Source organism: Echiichthys vipera (assembly GCF_963691815.1).
Source record: "Echiichthys vipera genome assembly, chromosome: 11".
Taxonomy (NCBI): Eukaryota; Metazoa; Chordata; class Actinopteri; order Perciformes; family Trachinidae; genus Echiichthys; species Echiichthys vipera.
In genome coordinates, this window is record NC_139836.1 from 4,687,137 (window position 1) to 4,705,547 (window position 18,411).

The window sequence follows — 18,411 nt, forward strand, 5'->3', positions numbered from 1 at the left end:
TGTTTGCAGTGCACATGGAAGTGATGCAAATGTACAGTTGGATTTTCGTTCATAAATAATATAAAGTACATCTATATCTGTGTTATTTGTTACCTAAATGTTTAAGTCAAGCCTGGTGCCTTCACTCACATGGACGGGTTTATGCTTCATTCATTGAACAGTAAAATCAGATCAGTACCAGGTATCAGCCGATACACTCAGCTCAGGTATGAGTTTGGTAAAAACTGGACCGGTGCATCTCTACACGCAACAGCTATTGGTCGTTAGCACGTTGATGACGTAACTGCACGTTTTTGCATGTCGGTAAATTCATTTGATTTACTAGAGGTGATATTAAAACTCGATTAATACTTTTCATATGATACGTTTTATTCTGACATCAGCAGAGAAGATTCTCTCCGCCACTTTTAAGTCGTTTGTGTGCATTTTGGATAAACATCGACCGAGCGACAGGCGAGACACCAGCAGCATGTGGGCGCTGTACATACTGTAAGAATGGACAGTGCCCAGTAAGAAGGTAGTGCTGCTCCGTACATCACGGCGAACACGAGCGCTGTGCAGAGACGCCTGCAGCACCGCAGCTCCGCTAGAATCAACCACACAAGAAATGTAAATACTGAAAGTTAAAGATAGATTGAAAATCATGCCTCGTCTCCCAAGTGTCTCCTCACACCCTTATTATTTATCTATCTTTCGTAAGTTATAGCTGAAAAACACAAACTGTAACAGTGAGATATAGACGTGTGTGTGTGTGTGTGTGTGTGTGTGTGTGTGTGTGTGTGTGTGTGTGTGTGTGTGTGTGTGTGCAAATCTTTTACGGTCAAGGACATGTGACCCCTCCCCCAACCTGTCCAATGTCATCAGACTCATTTCCCATGATGCCAAGTGTGTCAGCGGGTATTTGTGGTCAGGAACCCACTGGTGTAAATCTCCTTACCATCCTCCGCGTGCACACGTGCACACATGCACACGTGCACAGAGGATCTCAGCTCACAGACAGCAAACAAAATCATTTCTCTTCACGTTCCACACACAGAAGTCCGCTCTCATCATCACCTGAGAACATCAGAACCACCGCAAACTGAGTAACTCTTAGAAAGACACAAATACGACCTTTACTCATCACAAACTGTTTTGTGTTTAAGCCTCTTCAGACTGACTTTAAGAGTTAAAAACACTTGTTTTTTTAGTACCTCATCAAACATACCACCCAAGAAGGCAACATGAGTGGTCATTATGTCTTTAACATAAACATTAAGAGCTGCTTTATGATCCGCATCTGACTTGAACCCTGATTATTAATTAACTCTGATGATGCAGTTTGTTCATGCTAATAAATATACTAAAGATATAAAAATCTGACACGCCAGCCGCCACGCACGCGCGCACACACACACACACACACACACACACACACACACACACACACACACACACACACACACACACACACACACACACACACACACACACACACACACACACACACACACACACACACACACACACACACACACACACACACACACACACACACACACACACACACACACACACACACACACACACACACACACACACACACACACACACACACACACACACACACACACACACACACACACACACACACACACACACACACACACACACACACACACACACACACACACACACACACACACACACTAATGCAAGTGGTATATGATGTCACCGGGGGTCGTGTTACACCTCTGCCCTGGAGACGAGAGAGAGAGGGGTGGAGGTCAGTGATGTAATCCCTCTATCGTCATAGCAACACCGGAGGAAAAAAAGAAACAGCTGAAGTGAAATCCTTGTGAAAATTTGATCTGGATTTCCAGGAAACCTGCGGAGCGTGAGTGAGCCAATCACAGCGAGTCTAACGCGTGAGCGATGGCGTCTGTGCGGGGGAAGAGGCTCCAGGCCACAGACGCACTAAAACAGTGAGAAACAAAGTGCTGAAGGGCTTTTACGACTCCAGACCGGTGTTTACAGGGATGATTACTGAAGGGGTCGACCAGGCACAGGTCCAGGGGCCAGAAACCACCATGTAGAGGCTGAATTATTTAAAAATAGATGCTAAACAATCACAAAATGACCACAAGGAGGTCAAAAACGACTAAAAATAGTCGTAAATCAACAACAAGATACCATAAAATGTCTTTAACGACCAGCAAAATGATTAAAAACATGCAGAATTACCACAAAGAGAACCAAACATGCTACAAAAAAAAGCTAAATGACTAAAAACCGATGCAAAACCACCACAAAAAGATGCAAAATAACCACAGCCATACATTAGGTGACTAAAAACAAATGCTAAACAATCACAAAGACACGCAAAAATACAAATCAACACCAGTGTTTACAGGGATGATTACTGAAGGGCTCTACCAGGCACAGGGGCCCAAAAACCATCATAAAGACGCTGAATTATTTAAAAAATAGATGCTAAACAATCACAATATGAGCACAAGGAGGTCAAAAACAACTAAAAATAGACGTAAATCAACCAAAAGATAACATAAAATGTCTTAAACGACATGCAAAATGATTGAAAACATGCAAAATTACCACAAAAAGATGCAAAATAACCACAGGTAGGTCAAAAACAACTCAAAATAGACGTAAATTAACCACAACATAACATAAAATGTCTTAAACGACATGCAAAATGATAAAAAACATGCAGAATTACCACATAAAGAACCAAACATGCTACAAAACAAAGCTAAATGACTAAAAACCGATGCAGAATAACCACAAACAGACATTAGAGGACTAAAAACAAATGCTAAACAATCACAAAGGAACGCAAAAATACAAAACACCAGTGTTTACAGGGATGATTACTGAAGGGCTCTACCAGGCACAGGGGACTAAAACTATCATAAAGAGGCTGAATTATTTAAAAATAGATGCAAAACAATCACAAAATGACCACAGGGAGGTCAAAAACAACTAACAATAGACGTAAATCGACCACAAGATAACATTAAATGTCTTAAACGACCAGCAAAATGATTAAAAACATGCAGAATTACCATGAAGAGAACCAAACATGCTACAAAACAAAGCTAAATGACTAATGCAAAACCACCACAAAATGATGAAAAATAACCACAAACAGACATTAGAGGACTAAAAACAAATGCTCACAAAAATACAAATCAAGACCAGTTTTTAGAGGGGTAGATTACTGAAGGGGACCAGGCACAGGCCCAGGGGATAAAAAGATCACAAATGGAGGTTAAATAACAAAACGTAGACGCAAAACAATCACAAAATGACCACAAGGAGATGGAAAACAATGAAAAATAGATGGAAAACAACCACAAGGAAATGTAGAATGTCTACAACAACAGGCAAAATGACCACAAAGAGACTTAAAATGACGAAAAACAAATGCAACATAACCACAAAGTAAAAATTAGTTGCAAAACCACCTCAAAAAGATGCAAAATGACCACAAAGACAGCTAAAAAGGCTACAAAGAGACTTTAAGTGACTGAAAAAAGATGCAACACAATCTCAAAGTCACGTAAAAAAGGCTAAAACTCGCTGCAGAACCACCACAAGAGAGGAGACGTCACCACAAAGAGACACAGAGACTAAAAGACAGGAGCTCATTGGCTCATACTCCGTCGTTCGCCGTGCACGTCCCCAGAAATCGCAGCCAGGTGTAATTCCACCCGTGACCAGTGGGGGGCAGGGTGTGAGGTAGACCGCAACAACGATGGACGTCACCAAGTCCGACTCAATTCAACATTTTCAAATGTCTCGTTTTGTCCGAGCGACGTTTCAAAACACAAGAATCTTCAGTTTACAATGAAACAATGTTTGGTGTTGCAGCTCTAAGATCAGCTGCTACAGTAAGAGGTGTGTGTGTGTGTGTGTGTGTGTGTGTGTGTGTGTGTGTGTGTGTGTGTGTGTGTGTGTGTGTGTGTGTGTGTGTGTGTGTGTGTGTGCGTGTGCAGACAGTTCGCAGAGGCAGCGTCCCAGTTTCAGCTAATCACTCATTTCCTGTGTTGACCCCGCCCTCGCTGTAACAGCAACGCCTCAGGGTGTGCACCAAATACTGTAAACACACACACACACACACACACACACACACACACACACACTAAAACAGAGCCCCAAAGTTAAAGCCTCATGTGTGGTGACCTTTGAACCTGTGATGGGAGGTGGTTTACCCTGAACATCCTGGGATTTTAACCAGCAACCTCAACACAACGCTGCTCCTGCCAGTCTGAGGATCACACACACACACACAGGGTGGTGTCGTCTGACCACATCTGGGATCCTCAAACATTTCATTCATCAGGAATGTGAGCGTAGAGTGTGTGTGTGTGTGTGTGTGTGTTTGTGTGTGGGAGAGAGAGAAACGCCTTTGGCTGCATAGAAATCGAATTAAATGTCTGAAGGTCAAAGCAGAGTGCATCACCGTGTGTGTGTGTGTGTGTGTGTGTGTGTGTGTGTGTGTGTGTGTGTGTGTGTGTGTGTGTGTGTGTGTGTGTGTGTGTGTGTGTGTGTGTGTGTGTGTGTGTGTGTGTGTGTGTGTGTGTGTGTGTGTGTGTGTGTGTGTGTGTGTGTGTGTGTGTGTGTGTGTTGGACCATGATAGTAATGTGACGTATCGTCCACTTGTGTTTACTTTTTAATTGTCAGATGATGAGACACACAAACGTGACGGTCAATGGGGAGCATGCACAGACGAGAAACCCGATAATAACCCGAGAACGCTGTTTACATCCACGAATATTCAGGGAACTGAAGGGGTTCTCTAGGTCTGTTATCCGGGGTGTGAGAAAGCCGATTTTACCCGGGGTACGGTGTTTCCATGGTGTTTAAGAAACCAGTGTAAACGATGACGTCATGGCGATGCGTGGCTTTGTTTCCAGATCTTTCCGTAGACCTCGGAGTTTTTGTGCGTCTTGTCGACTGTTTTTGAATCTTTTCATCGACCAAATCTGCAGTAAACACTCCACCTCCGCATCACACCAACGTGAACCTTTCACCGCCATTGTTTGAAATGTCCGCGCATGGTCCCTCCTTCTTTTTTCTACGTCCCAACAGGCGCACAGGAAATGACCTCAGAACCGCCGTAGGCCTCGTGCCCGTAGACGTGCAAACACGCTCTACTAAAGCCCACCTCTCTCAGACGGGCCGTGGACGGCCAGCTGACCGCAGTTATGCACGGAGCGGTTGCACTCAAACTGGTCAAACGCACTAGGCTTTACCCGGAAAACCTGTTTTGGCCCGGTGCGGAAGGACAGTGTGAGTGCGCCCTTAACCTGCTGGTGTCAAGTCTCTGTTCTGATCTCCGTCTCTTTCTGCTGATTCAGCTGATGTCTGTGAAACTAATGGAGGCTCAAACTGCAGAGTTTAGACTGGACCGGACTCAGAGAGGAACCAAAAGAACAAAGTTAAAGCAGATCTCCTTTAAAGTCACACTCTCTGCTCTGATGCAAACGCTGCTCGCCCTCAGCAGACGGCGTCCATCGGGACATGAACGCACAGATCTGAGCCCAAAAACACTTCCTGCTGAAAATTAGCAGCGAGTCGTCAGAAACGCTCTGTTCACATCTCTTATTCATGAGGCATCACTGCGTGTGACTGCAGCTTATGTGGGGTTTTCTTCTTTCTTGGATGGAAATCCACGTTTATGAGCCGAGCAGCTCTAATAAAAATAAATAAATAAAAACAACTCTTTTTCTGATCATGAAACACGTTCTGGTTGATTTTCTCAACATCAGACGATTGAAAAGTCTCAGTTGCAGCTTTTCAGCACTTCAGGGAGGATTCATGAAGCTCAACGTGTGAAAGGAAGGAAGAGTTGGGTTTGTGTTTGACCCCTGCAGAGGTCACGCACACGCACACGCACGCACACACACACACACACACATACACGCTGAGGATAACCAGAATCTTAAATAGACCGTTCAAACCTGATATCTAGTGGTGAGTGTTGTGTGGTTTTGGTTTTTCTGAACAAAATAAAATGATCGACCTTAGATTACCCTCGACCCTTTTTCAGTCCATGAATAAAGAATAAAAGAATAAAAATGTTGCCACTGGAATTATCAAATAATGTGCAGCACTTTTTTTAACTAATCCAGTGATTAACATTGTTTATACGTTGATTTTGGTCCTGTAATCCGATCGACACAATATAAAGAGCAAAAAGAACCAAAAAAACATTCAGTCCATCGGCCGTAGGCCTGCAAACTGACCAATGGGAGCCGTCCACCACGGAGGGCTCCCATTGGCTCGTACCTTCCGTCCAAACCTCCCTCTCTGTAAACTCTGAGCGGCTAGTGATTAGCTTAGCCGCTCAGCTACCGGAGCTTCTGTTACCATGGAGACGGAAAAGAGCGACAGTAGCAAACAGCCTCTGCTTTCAGAATGTGGACCATGTGACCAAGACGACAACACAGAAGCTGCTACTGGACCTCATGCGGAAAACTATTTGACTCCTTTAACTTCGACACAGGCAGATGCCCTTCTTCCTTCTTACCTTTCACAATAAAAGCTCTGTGAAATAACTGCCGTTCATATGAACCTTGCGTTAAAAGATTCCTGCTTGAGTATTCGGAGGAGTTTGTTTTCCTCACATTGGGAAAACGACATTTCTTCTGCTGTTGGAGACTGTTACGGTCAAACTCCGCAGAATCGTCCAGCAGGTGAACCGTCCGCCTGAGCTGCGACCGATTTGCATTTTCCTTAAAAACCTGCAGTGTTTTGTTGAAGATGATGGTCGTCTCTATATTTAGCTGAAGCTTTGCCGCTGGGAGAAACCTCCTCCACCTCCTCCTCCTCCTCCTCCCTCGCTCCATCTTGCCCTCCTCTCTGTCGCACTGCTCCACTTCCTATCTGCCGGACATTTTCCAGAACATTCCTCCCTCCTTCCCGGGAATGTTTCTCACGCTGGTATGTTTCACTCCTGTCCTCCTTCCTCTCCCACTCTTCTCTCATTTATGTGTTCACCTTCATCTCCGCTACCACTCCTTCATCCCTCCATCACCCCCTTTTCTCCTCTTCCTCCTCCCTCTGGACCTCCTCCTCTCCCCTCCCTTCATCCATCACTCTCGCCCTCTCCTCTCCACCTCATCCTCAGGGGCCTCGGGACGCAGTTTTCCCCTCCTCCTCTCATCAGAAAACTCTTTGGGCTTTAAGTTTTCAGCCTCAAATCCACGGACGGAGGGACGGAGATGAAGGCGGAGGAATAAACCAAGCTGCCTTCTTCTTTCACAACTAAACATTCATCCATTTGCTTTAGTCTGTGATTGGTTTCAGATGGAGACAGACGTCAGAGGGGTAAAGGAAGGAGGGAAAGACGGAGGTAAAGAGAAATAAAGATGTGAGAGGACAGAAACAGTGTCATCCGGCCTCACCGCACAGCTCTGTTTTAAAAAGGGACGACACAACTACACCTTAAGTTCCATTAGCTTATAATGGCGTCTGCTAAGCTAATCGCTAAAGAGGGAAACTTTTACCCATTTAAAAGCCGCTGGTGCGAATCCTCAGGTGGGTGTACAGCAGTGACACAGAGCCAGTCAAGTTACCAGTTAAGGCTAGCTAGTTTGGTTAGCAAGGTGCAACCAGCGAGCGCTGATCGAGACCAACCCCCCACCACAGCCACTTCCTGGTTGATTGTCAGTTCTCTGAGTGTCCACTAGGGGCAGGTTTCATAACAGAGCAGTTTCTCATTGAGCCCCATGTTAAACAGGCCGTTTACACAGCATCATTAAACCTGTTTAAGGACAAAAGAACATTCTAGTCTGTGTGTTTAGCTCATGTCATTTTTTAACCATCTGTCAATCAAACCAACATTTTCCGTCAACTCCAAGTAAAGCAGAAACCTCCGAGCCTGAGTATTAAAGTCGTAGCCCATTAGAATTGAGATACGTTGTTTCTAGCGTCTGCTTTGGGGCGATTTAAGTAACTGCAGGCAACGTCTGAGACTTCATCTCCCAGAGTTCCTTTGAAAACCGAACACCATTTTAACTCACCATTTGATAGATAGGAACGAAAAAAGACATTTAATGAGAGGAAAATCTTACGGGCTACAACTTTAGGGATAAAAGAAAGTGTTGTCTTTGCCGAGTATCAAGAAGCTAGGTACGTTCACCCTTCCACATCAGGGGAATTTAAACACAGTGTCCGCGGACATAACTGCAATCAGCGCATCACAATACTTCTCACATTCACCATCAGCAACTGGATTTTGGAAGAGATCCACTGGCGTTAAATGGAAGAGAGATTTAGTGCTGCACCGTGAGAACAAAGTGATAAAAAGGAAACTTTGTGTGTGAAAAAAAACCTTTTTCCTTCCTCAAATTTTCGTCTAAGTATCAGAAATCGATCGAGACGAAGGTACAAAGTTTATAAATGTAGCTTCTCGTTCGTGCGTCTTTGAGTTTTGACTGTTGGTTGGAAAAAACAAGACATCAGAACCCAAAAACATTAATTTCCTGGGACCAAAACCATCTTCCTCACTTTCTAGTTGGAGTCAAAGACGTAAAGCGGCTGAAGCGCCACTTAAAATATCCGTCTTTGATCGTCCTCTGTTCAGTCTGACACAAGGACACCGTCTGATCCGTACACAGCCGTGGATCAAAGACACTCTTTAATAAAGCTCCAGTTTCTTTCCTTACGGCGGTTCTGACCAATGTCCTCTTCTCAGCAAACAAGCAGACGTCTGAGGCGCACACACACACACACACACACACACTCTGTCAACAGTGTTCTGCAGGGATTAATACGGCGACGCACTCACAGAAGTGGTTACCGAAGAGGTGGAGCGAGTGATGGAGAGAAAACAAAGAGAGACACAGAAATAGACCGAGAGAAAGAAGAGAATCACTAAAGCAAACAAAAGCAGCGAGAAGGAAGAGAAAGACTCAGGATCAGAGTCTGGTAGGCAGCATGACGTCACCCCTTAAAAGACTCAAGTTCAGCATTTGGTCGTTGCCATCTTGTTATTTTGGAGACGGGGGGGGGGGGCATATTTGGACGAGAGTGCAGAGCTGGGGGGAGAATGTGTGACATTTGTGGTGCTGTGCAAAGCTAATCGCTAAAGAGGGAAATCCATTTTTTACCGATTTTCAAGCGGCTGGTGCAAATCCTCAGGTGGGCGCTGCAGTGACACAGAGCCAGTCCAGTTACCCGTTAACTAGCTAGCTAGTTTGGTTAGCAGGCTGCTACCAGCGCTGATCAAGACCAACCCCCCACCACAGCCACTTCCTGGTTGATCCAATCAGGAAGCTCCGTCAGCATCAGTTCAACTAGGGGCAGGTTTCATAACAGAGCAGTTTCTCATTGAGCCCCTTGTTAAACAGGCCGTTTTCACAGCATCATTAAACCTGTTTAAGGACAAAAGAACATTCTAGTCTGTGTGTTTAGCTCATATCTCCATGACAACACTGAGGGGGAGGGGCTAGTTTTTATTTTATTGGAGGTTAAAGTTTATGAATAATTAGGGGCGTGGCCTCTTGAGTGACAGCTAGCCTCTGGCCCTCACTTCTCCTCGGAGGTAAACGTCAGCCAGATGGACGTACGACCCTCCCCCCAACGTCACATACATGCCCTTTTTAGGTAAGAGGAAAAGAGGCGGAGTCAAAGTCTGACAAGATGGAGACTCCCGTAGGCACGGACGATTGGATCAAGTTGAGAGAAAGGACCTCGATGGAGACGTTACGTCCATTTTTTATACACAGTCAATGATTGAGACATTTTTAGGCGACCAAAACATTAGGATCAACTCTGATGACGTGAAACCACAGGGTCAAATATCTAAAACGATAACATAGACAACATCCAAAAACAAGTTTTCAGCTATTTTAATGTGCACAGTGCCATGGATGTGTTTCCCTAAACCTCTATCCTGATCGAAAGGTAGCCCCACCCTAAAGCATCCCCTGCTTTCTGGTCTATTTGACTCTTAATGGAGCCATCATTGACTAAAGGAACATCATGCTGTGTTGGAAGAAGACTTGAAACCACAGATTGAGACATAAATTCATTAGGAAAATGTTTACTGAGGGAATAAATCAAGTAAGTACAAAACCTTTTTAACACTACGACGACAAAAGACAAGAGTAATATCACACGGTAGGAAAAAGGTGCAAAATAAGCTGTGCACATACTGGTGAAAATGAACATATCACTTCCCTTTTCTAAGCTTTTTAGAAGCTTTTATTTTGGTGTGTATGTGCAGGTTTTCAGGCCGTGTCCTCGTCACCAAACTGGAGTTATGTAATCAGCTGATCTGACGTGCTCTGTGCTTTCCCTCACAGCCTCCTCTCGCTCACAGAGCTGACAGAATCTGACGTGAGCCGTTCAGTTTAATATCATCCTGGTATTAAAACGAAGCCGAGAGCTCAGGACACCGTGCCGCCCGCTATCGGAGACGCTGCAGCAGCAGAGCCGATGAGTTACAGCTCAAATCTCACTCTGCATCACACCAGCCGGGCCGGGCTTCACGATCCCCACCACCGAGAGAAGACGAAAGTATGACTAAGAGCTTCCTGCAGGAGCATCAATCCACTTAAAGCATCACTGAAGATCATTCATCAGACCTGCTCACAGAAACAGACGGACTGACTGGAGAGGATTTGAAAAATTAAAGAAGCTGTAGGTCAAAAACAAAGGTCCAGGAAGCCTTTTTAATTCTGCTTTCCTTTAAATTAAAACCACATTTCCCATAAACCCCACCGCGCCCCGCTGTCTTTCCCAGCTTCGCATTTCTGGCTTCGCTCCACTTCATTTAAAAACAGCCTGTAAACACAAACACATCTGCGTTCGGACCACGTCAGCAAACGTCACCTGGAACATAAACAGTTGGGGTTTGTTTTAGAAAAGCACTGGATTTTAAAGATAGTTCCTCTGTTTTTGCCTTGAAGGACAAAGTTTATTCAGCACAGAAGAATATGTATAAACACTGGAGATTCGGTGAAGTTTGCTCAACGTTTTTATCCGAGACATGAATTCAGTCACATTCACAGAATAAACATTAATTTTACGTTAACCAACTGGTCTAACCTGCTTCATTATGAGCGTCAAATCTGAGGTGTTGGGGAGTTCTACTCATTTTAAAACTGGTATAATAAAGTCTTTCATGTGTTAAGTATCATACGATGAGTCAGCGTCAGTTGGAGTCATGGGTGGATTACTGAACGGGCCAACAGAGCACAGGCCCAGGGGCCCCATAAGATCAGGGGCCGTGACTCAAAGTGTTGCTGAAATAAACACCAAATAATCCCAAAGTGCTAAATGACTGAAAATAGATGCAAAGCAATGACGAAGACACGCAGAATGATTAAGAACAGATGTAAAATGACCACAGGGAAATACAGCAACAGCATATAAATGTAAAACATCTAAAATAGATGCAAAACCACCACAAAAAGATGCAAAATGACTAAAAATATATGCAAAACCACCACAAAAAGATGCTAAATGTCAAAAAATAGATGCAAAACCACCACAAAAAGATGCAAAATGACTAAAAATAGATGCAAAACCACCACAAAAAGATGCAAAATGACTAAAAATAGATGCAAAACCACCACAAAAAGATGCAAAATGACTAAAAATAGATGCAAAACCACCACAAAAAGATGCAAAATGACTAAAAATAGATGAAAAAACCACCACAAAAAGATGCAAAATGACTAAAAATAGATGCAAAACAATTACAAAGACAACTCAAAATGGACGTCAAATGACCACAAAGAGAAACAAAACGACAACATGGAAAACCATGTAGAGCACCACTGTCGCAGAACACGTCCGTGGGTGAAGTGGAAATGTTGCATGATGCATGTTGGACTGACAGTGGTGTACACCGTTGTGTACGGTTTCCATGTCCAATGACATGTTGCCTAGAGATAGAGTACCATGGGCTCTGAGGTAGGTTTTTTCTGCTGTCAGAGGCCGTATCCAATCAGAAGCGACGTGAGTATAAACGTATGGTATTAAAAAGGCAGCGCGCTCACTACCACCTGTTCTGTTGGGGCTCAACACACACCTGAATCTAAGGGCGCACTCCCACTGTGCCTCCGTCCCGTGCCCCGTGCTTTAGGGTCCTTGTCCCCCCCTCCAGGCCCGTTTGTACTCACACTACCTGGGCCTCGGAGAATGCTTCTTGCTGCCTATACGTCATCACGCCGTAACACGTCACACGCATTGATGACGTCATGGCGATGCGTCGCTTTGTTTATAAATCTTTCCGCAAATCTTTCCAAATGTCCGCGCATGGTCCCTCCTTCTTTTTTCTACGTCCCAACAGGCGCACAGGAAATGACCTCAGAACCGCCGTAGGCCTCGTGCTCGTACACGTGCGCACGCTCGTGCTCGTACACGTGCAAACGGGCTTTACAACAGCCCACCTCTCCCAAACGGGCCGTGGACGGCAAGCGTGCTTCAGCTAGGTCGTGGTACGGTTGCACTCACACTGGTCAAACGAACCAGACTTTAGCCGTGAACTGTGCTCGGGCACGGTACGGATGGACAGTGTGAGTGCGCGCTCAGAGCCAATCGTCTGAAGCCGAATTGCATTGTGGGTAACGCAGGTTTGAGAAGGAATAATGTGTGTAATAAAAAACACAACTGATATCTCTGGTTCTGCTGTGTGGATTTAGATTCTGGAGTCTGACAGAGACACTTTTAAAGGTAAAGTATCAGAAAAGTGCTTCTTCAGCAGATTTTTAGTTCACTTTTAGGTTTAAACTCTCATTTACATAATCAGCTGAAACCGCAGAAGAACCTTTTAGCTACGCTGTGACTTTTTGAGGTTTAAAAGTTCCCAAACGCAAAGATGGCAGAGACCTCGGACCTCTCTGTGGGGCTCACACTCCAACACCTTCTCTGCAAACTCAGAGATAAAACCATCTTTCTAAGAACTCGCTTTCAGGATCGAACTTCTCTGACATGACTCCAGTTTTACCGCAGTGTGTCGTTTAAAGCAGCAGGAGCTGTGAAACACAAGAACAACCCGACACCTTACTGTGACATTTCTTTAAAAAGGCTCCAGTCAACAAGTTGCCAAATGTTTCCCCCAGTCAGTTGCTGCATCAAAGAACCAGGAGAGAGGAGGGTGGGGGGAGGAGAAGAAAGGATGATAAGACAAAAGCAGAGGTGAGAGAGGGGATAAAGAGGAGATAAGTGGAGGAGGAAGGAGAGAGGAGGAGGAGGAGGAAGAAACAGTGTGAGGAAAAAGGCTGGAAAATGAGGAGAAATCAGGGTGGAAAGAGGAAAATAAAGAGCGGAGAGGAGGAAGATTAGAGAGGAGAGAGAGAGATGGAGAGAGAAGGGGAGGGCAGAGGAGAGGAAGCAGCAGTCCAGCCTGTATCTGATTACATAATTGCTCGACAGGATTGGAAACAGGGTCTGCGCAACAACAACAGAAAAACGCCTCAAAAGCTGCAGCGACACTTTATCCCGACCCAGAACGACCGGAGCGACCTGGAAATACTCGGTTCTGCCGAATCACTGCAGGAGTCAAGGCTCCAATAAAGGAAAAACTGCACCGACATGTGTGTGTTTCCATCAGGGAGGGTTGGAATCATGCTGGGATCATTTAAGGGGAAAGATTGAACCAAAGCTTTGATGCATAAATGCACTTAGAGGTGCTCACAGTGACGAATACACAGGGAAAGTGCAGAGAAGGTCACTGCAGACACTGGAGGGGGACTTGAGGAAGCATTGTGGGAATGTTCTGGTGCTTTTGACTGTGTGGGCTGAGGTCAGCAGAGGCGACCACGCCTGCACCACCACCTCCAGCTCCAGCTCCAGCTCCAGAGATAAAGAAAACATATATATCCTCCAGCAGTTAAGCCCCAAAACACAGAAAGCTACAGAGTTCATAACAACAACAACAACCAGCAGCAGCAGCTGTGGCGCACTAAAACCATCTCACACACACACACACACACACACACAAGTTCAAAAACACGGTTGAGAAGGGGGGGGGGGGGGGGGTACACAGTGAGATACAGCCGGTAGAGGAGGCTCGCTGCCCGGCGTCACTTTGCGCCGCCACCGCCGCCGCTCCACCATGACGCGGTTGTGCTGCGTTAATTGGAGGTTTCAACAATTAACCCGGAGACACGCAGCTTCTTTCCCGCGATATCACAGCGACAAATCCACGCCACACACACACACACACACGAACACACACACACAAGCATGCACGCACAGACACACACACAGAGTCGTCGTGGATGTGGATGCGTCCCCAGCAGCCGCGGACACAATGAAACGCGGGATTTAAACAGGCGGCAGACGCTACACACACACACACACACGCACACACACCGGGTACACACTCACCTGTAGGCCGAGAGAAGCGCAGAGGAGTCCCGCTCGGAGTGAAGGACGGACGGACTGCTGAGCACCGAGGGGCTCGGGAGAGAAAACAACGCAGCAGCAGAGAGTCCTCAAATCCACCAATCCGCCTCCTGCTCTCCTCCCTCCCCCCGCCTCCCCTCGCCTCCCCCCGCCTCCCCCCTCTCCACAGAGCCGCTCTGCCGCTGCACGGCCCGGACTGCAGCACGGGGGCCGCTCGGTCCACTCACCCAGAGGCGCCGGCGGGGCGGTGCTGCACCGTGGACCGTGTCACAGAGGTCCTCACTGAGCCTGAAAGTGAGTTTGCACTAGACAGGAATAATCTGTATTAGAGCAGAATATAGTTTATTTGTGTTATTAATAACATGGTGGCTGTAAAACAGTAACTCAGAGCTGCAAGTAATATTATAATAGTATTATTAATTCATCAATAAATGACTCTGTAGTGTTTGAGTCACATATCGACTGACAAATAATCATAATTTCATGTAGAAAAACATTAATAATCACATTTAAATGACTTTATAACTTTGAAAATCAGATTCTGTCATTAATTAAATCAGTAATATATATATATTCAATATCTATAACCCTGTAATGTCTTCTTTTTATATAGTTGTTCTTGCTAAAGTCTGTGTTTGTATGTTAATATTTGTATATTTATATATTTGTATATTTGTATATCTGACAAATAATCCTAATTTCATGTAAAATGACTGAGAAAAACATTAATAATCACATTTAAATGACTTTATATCTTTGAAAATCAGATTGTGTCATGAATTCAATCAGTAATATTTATATATTCAGTTTCTATAACCTTTAATGTCTTCTTTTTATTTAGTTGTTCTTGCTAAAGTCTGTGTTTTTATGTTAATATTTGTATATTTACATATTTATCCTCTAAGCACAGAATCACCAGGTCACATACCTGGTTTGTCTGTTTACACACTTGGCCCTAAAGTTGATTCTGATTCTGAATTATTAATTAATCAATAAATTATTCTGTGTTTTTTATGAAATATATCGATCAAAAAGAGAAATTCTGACAAATAATCATAATTTCCTCCAGAATGACTGAGAAAAACCCATTAATAATCACGTTTAAACGACTTTATAACGTCAGAAAAATCAGAAAACTGTCGTTAATTCAGTCACTAATGTTTTTATGAGCTCGTAAAATTATCAACAAACGTTTCATCACAGGATAAAACTTTACACTGAAGAACAAATTCTACTTTACAGGGGAAATATTGTGCTTTTTACATAAATTTGAAACATTAAATTAGCGTCCTAGCTACTAACAAATCACATTTTAGGAATTTTCCAAAACAAAACAAACAAAAATTGTCATAAATAAACTTTCCAACAGTAAAAAGAAGCACCGTGAATCTGAAACGACCTTTAATTTAGTTCAGAGGACGTTTTTTTCTGCGTTTAGTGATTTTACTTTGAAATCTTCAAGACCATTAAAGTGAAATCCAGCGTAAAATCATCCAATGGTCTTTTTTGACAAACCCACATCAAATAATCCGTCAAGACAGTTTTTTTCGTGTAACAACTATTAACGTAGAAATCCATGCGAGTGGCTAACAGTGATTAGCTCGGGGCAGTACGGTGAAGGCATTCAAAGGTCTTTTTTAACCACCAGTGCTGCTGAAAATAACAGCAAACCTCTGCAGCAGCATGAGAAGAGTCCCTACACACACAACAAAGCACCAATGGGCTCCTTCCTTTGGGATTGACTTTGGTAATCCACTGTAATGGTCTTTACTATGAGAGGAGCTGGTACAGGGGCCAGTAGGTAAGTCTTTAAGGGCGTGATCACATTGTCCTTTTGGCCGCGGCCAAAACCGATTTTTCAGCTAAAGTCTAGTACCTTTAAGCAGTGTGAGCGCACCCGCTCCGCGCTCAACTGGGGCCAGCTGGCCCTCCACGGCCCGCTTGAAATAGGTGGGCTTTAGCGGAGCCGTTTGCACATGTACGAGCACGAGCGTGCGCATGTGTACGAGCACGAGCACGAGCCCTACGGCAGTAGCGTTATGTCCGCCTGTTCGGACATGTAAATAGAAGGACGGACCATGCACGGACATTTAACAACAACAACAATGGTGGTGAAAGGTTCACGTTGGTGTGATGCGGAGGTGGAGTGTTTACTGCAGATTTGGTCGATGAAAAGATTCAAAAACAGTCGACAAGACGCACAAAAACTCCGAGGTCTACGGAAAGATCTGGAAACAAAGCCACACACACGCGATCAATGCGTGTGACGTGTTACGGCGTGATGGCGTATGGACAGCAAGAAGAATGGGCTGGCCCTGGCAGTGTGAGTACAAACGGGGCTGGGGCGCGGGGGGAGAGGGAGGGGGGACAAGTACCTTAAAGTCCGGGTCGTGGTCCGGGAGGATAGTGTGATCACGCTCTAAAACAATCTTTAATAAACTCTGGCTTCACTAACTACGCTGTTACTGCTTTGTTTTGTGTGTAGGGACTCTTCTCATGCTGCTGCAGAGGTTTGCTGTTATTTTCAGCAGCATTAGTGGTTAAAAAAGACCTTTGAATGCCTTCTCCGTACTGCAACAAGCTAATCACTGTTAGCCACGTTTACTTGTTACAGAGCATTTTTGCAGCTTGGTATTTGTACTTTCCTGTAGTTTCTGAATCCTTCCTGCACCACGTGTCCAGGTGTGACCAGTATTGTTCTAACTTCATCCTGAGTGAAGTAATTAATTAAAGAGTCATCGAGTGTTTTAGAGAAACAACAAAGAACAACCAACACAAACACAAATAACGTCTGAAATTGTGTTTTTCTTGATATTTAACAATGTGATATTTTCACTTTCATGCAAATATGAACTGTCTGCCTTTAATTTTGTGCATTTTCTGAGTAAAAGCAACTTGAGGTAAATGTTCACGCTGTGTTTTTGCAGAAATACATGAATTTGTGAGTTTGTCTCATGACAGGGATGTGCAGAGTTCTTCTGCACCGACGTAAATATATATAAGATATGCGTTTTCTAATTAAACCTGAACTGTAATTAATGTTTTGAACACACGTTAAAAAGGGAAAATCAACGGTGTTCTGCAGTTTAAGAAGCGCTGCGTGTTTCATATATATCTTAAGAGTATTATTACAATTATTTTGCTTACACTATATATTCATATCTATATTACACATACAAACCAGACACTGTGCCATCATGCCTTTATCTGCATCTGTTACATACTAATAAATATCAACACAAGTGCAATAACATTTAGATTTATCATAACTATTAATACCAAACATTACTAACCAACCACTCCTCTTCATTATCCTGTTTTCTCATAGCTACACCTTTAAATTGTTTTTGCTTCCTAAATTGTTTTTTTTTTTATATATTGGTGTTTAAATTGTACTTGTTTTGTCTTTGTTTGCACCAAAGAGGTTGCATTCTAGTTTTGTTGTATGCAACACAACACTAATAAAGGCTATTCTATTGTATTTATTCATTATATTAAATATATATATAAACATAATTGCATTTACTCTGCACCAGAGTGTTTTTTGTACCTTTGGTCAGAAGCTAAACAGCGTTCTCTTGTCTCAGTTCTTGTGAATCTAATTTATTTTTATACTAGAAATATAAAATAAGCATAAACCAGCGTGTGATTTCTTATATTACACACGTCTGAGTGCGTGGCACCTACAGGAGCTTTTAAGTGCAGTGGGAACAAACTAAAGGTTCACTTGATCTTTCCTCCTGGAGCAGGGAAAAGTAAAAGTGACGCTGCACTTTTAGAGTCCCGTCATCGGTGCTGCGTGATTACCTCCACCCCTCAAAGGCTGCAGCGGGGTGGGAATGAAGCGCCTCCAGCCCCAGAGTCTGAGTGAGTGGTGGAGATTCAGCCAGCAGAAGAGGAGGAGGAGGAGGAAGAGAGGGAGGAGGAGAGGGAGGAGGAGGAGGGAGGCTGCAGAGAGCAAGGGATGCCAAACACACTGTGAAAAGTTGCAAAGAGTCATCAAGATGTAGTTTTTTCACCTCACAACTGTGGTGTCTGTA

General features: G+C 44.1%; 1 protein-coding gene across 1 annotated transcript in view; it reads right to left on the reverse strand.

Moving 5' to 3' along the window:
* The window catches only part of LOC310953469 (spectrin beta chain, non-erythrocytic 1-like), a 129,391-nt gene extending 114,953 nt beyond the window's left edge, over positions 1-14,438 (reverse strand). The window contains exon 1 of the mRNA XM_083922509.1: positions 14,354-14,438. The gene's annotated coding sequence lies outside the window, so the exon portion shown is untranslated. The remainder of the gene's footprint in view (positions 1-14,353) is intronic.
* Between the last annotated feature and the right edge of the window lie 3,973 nt (positions 14,439-18,411).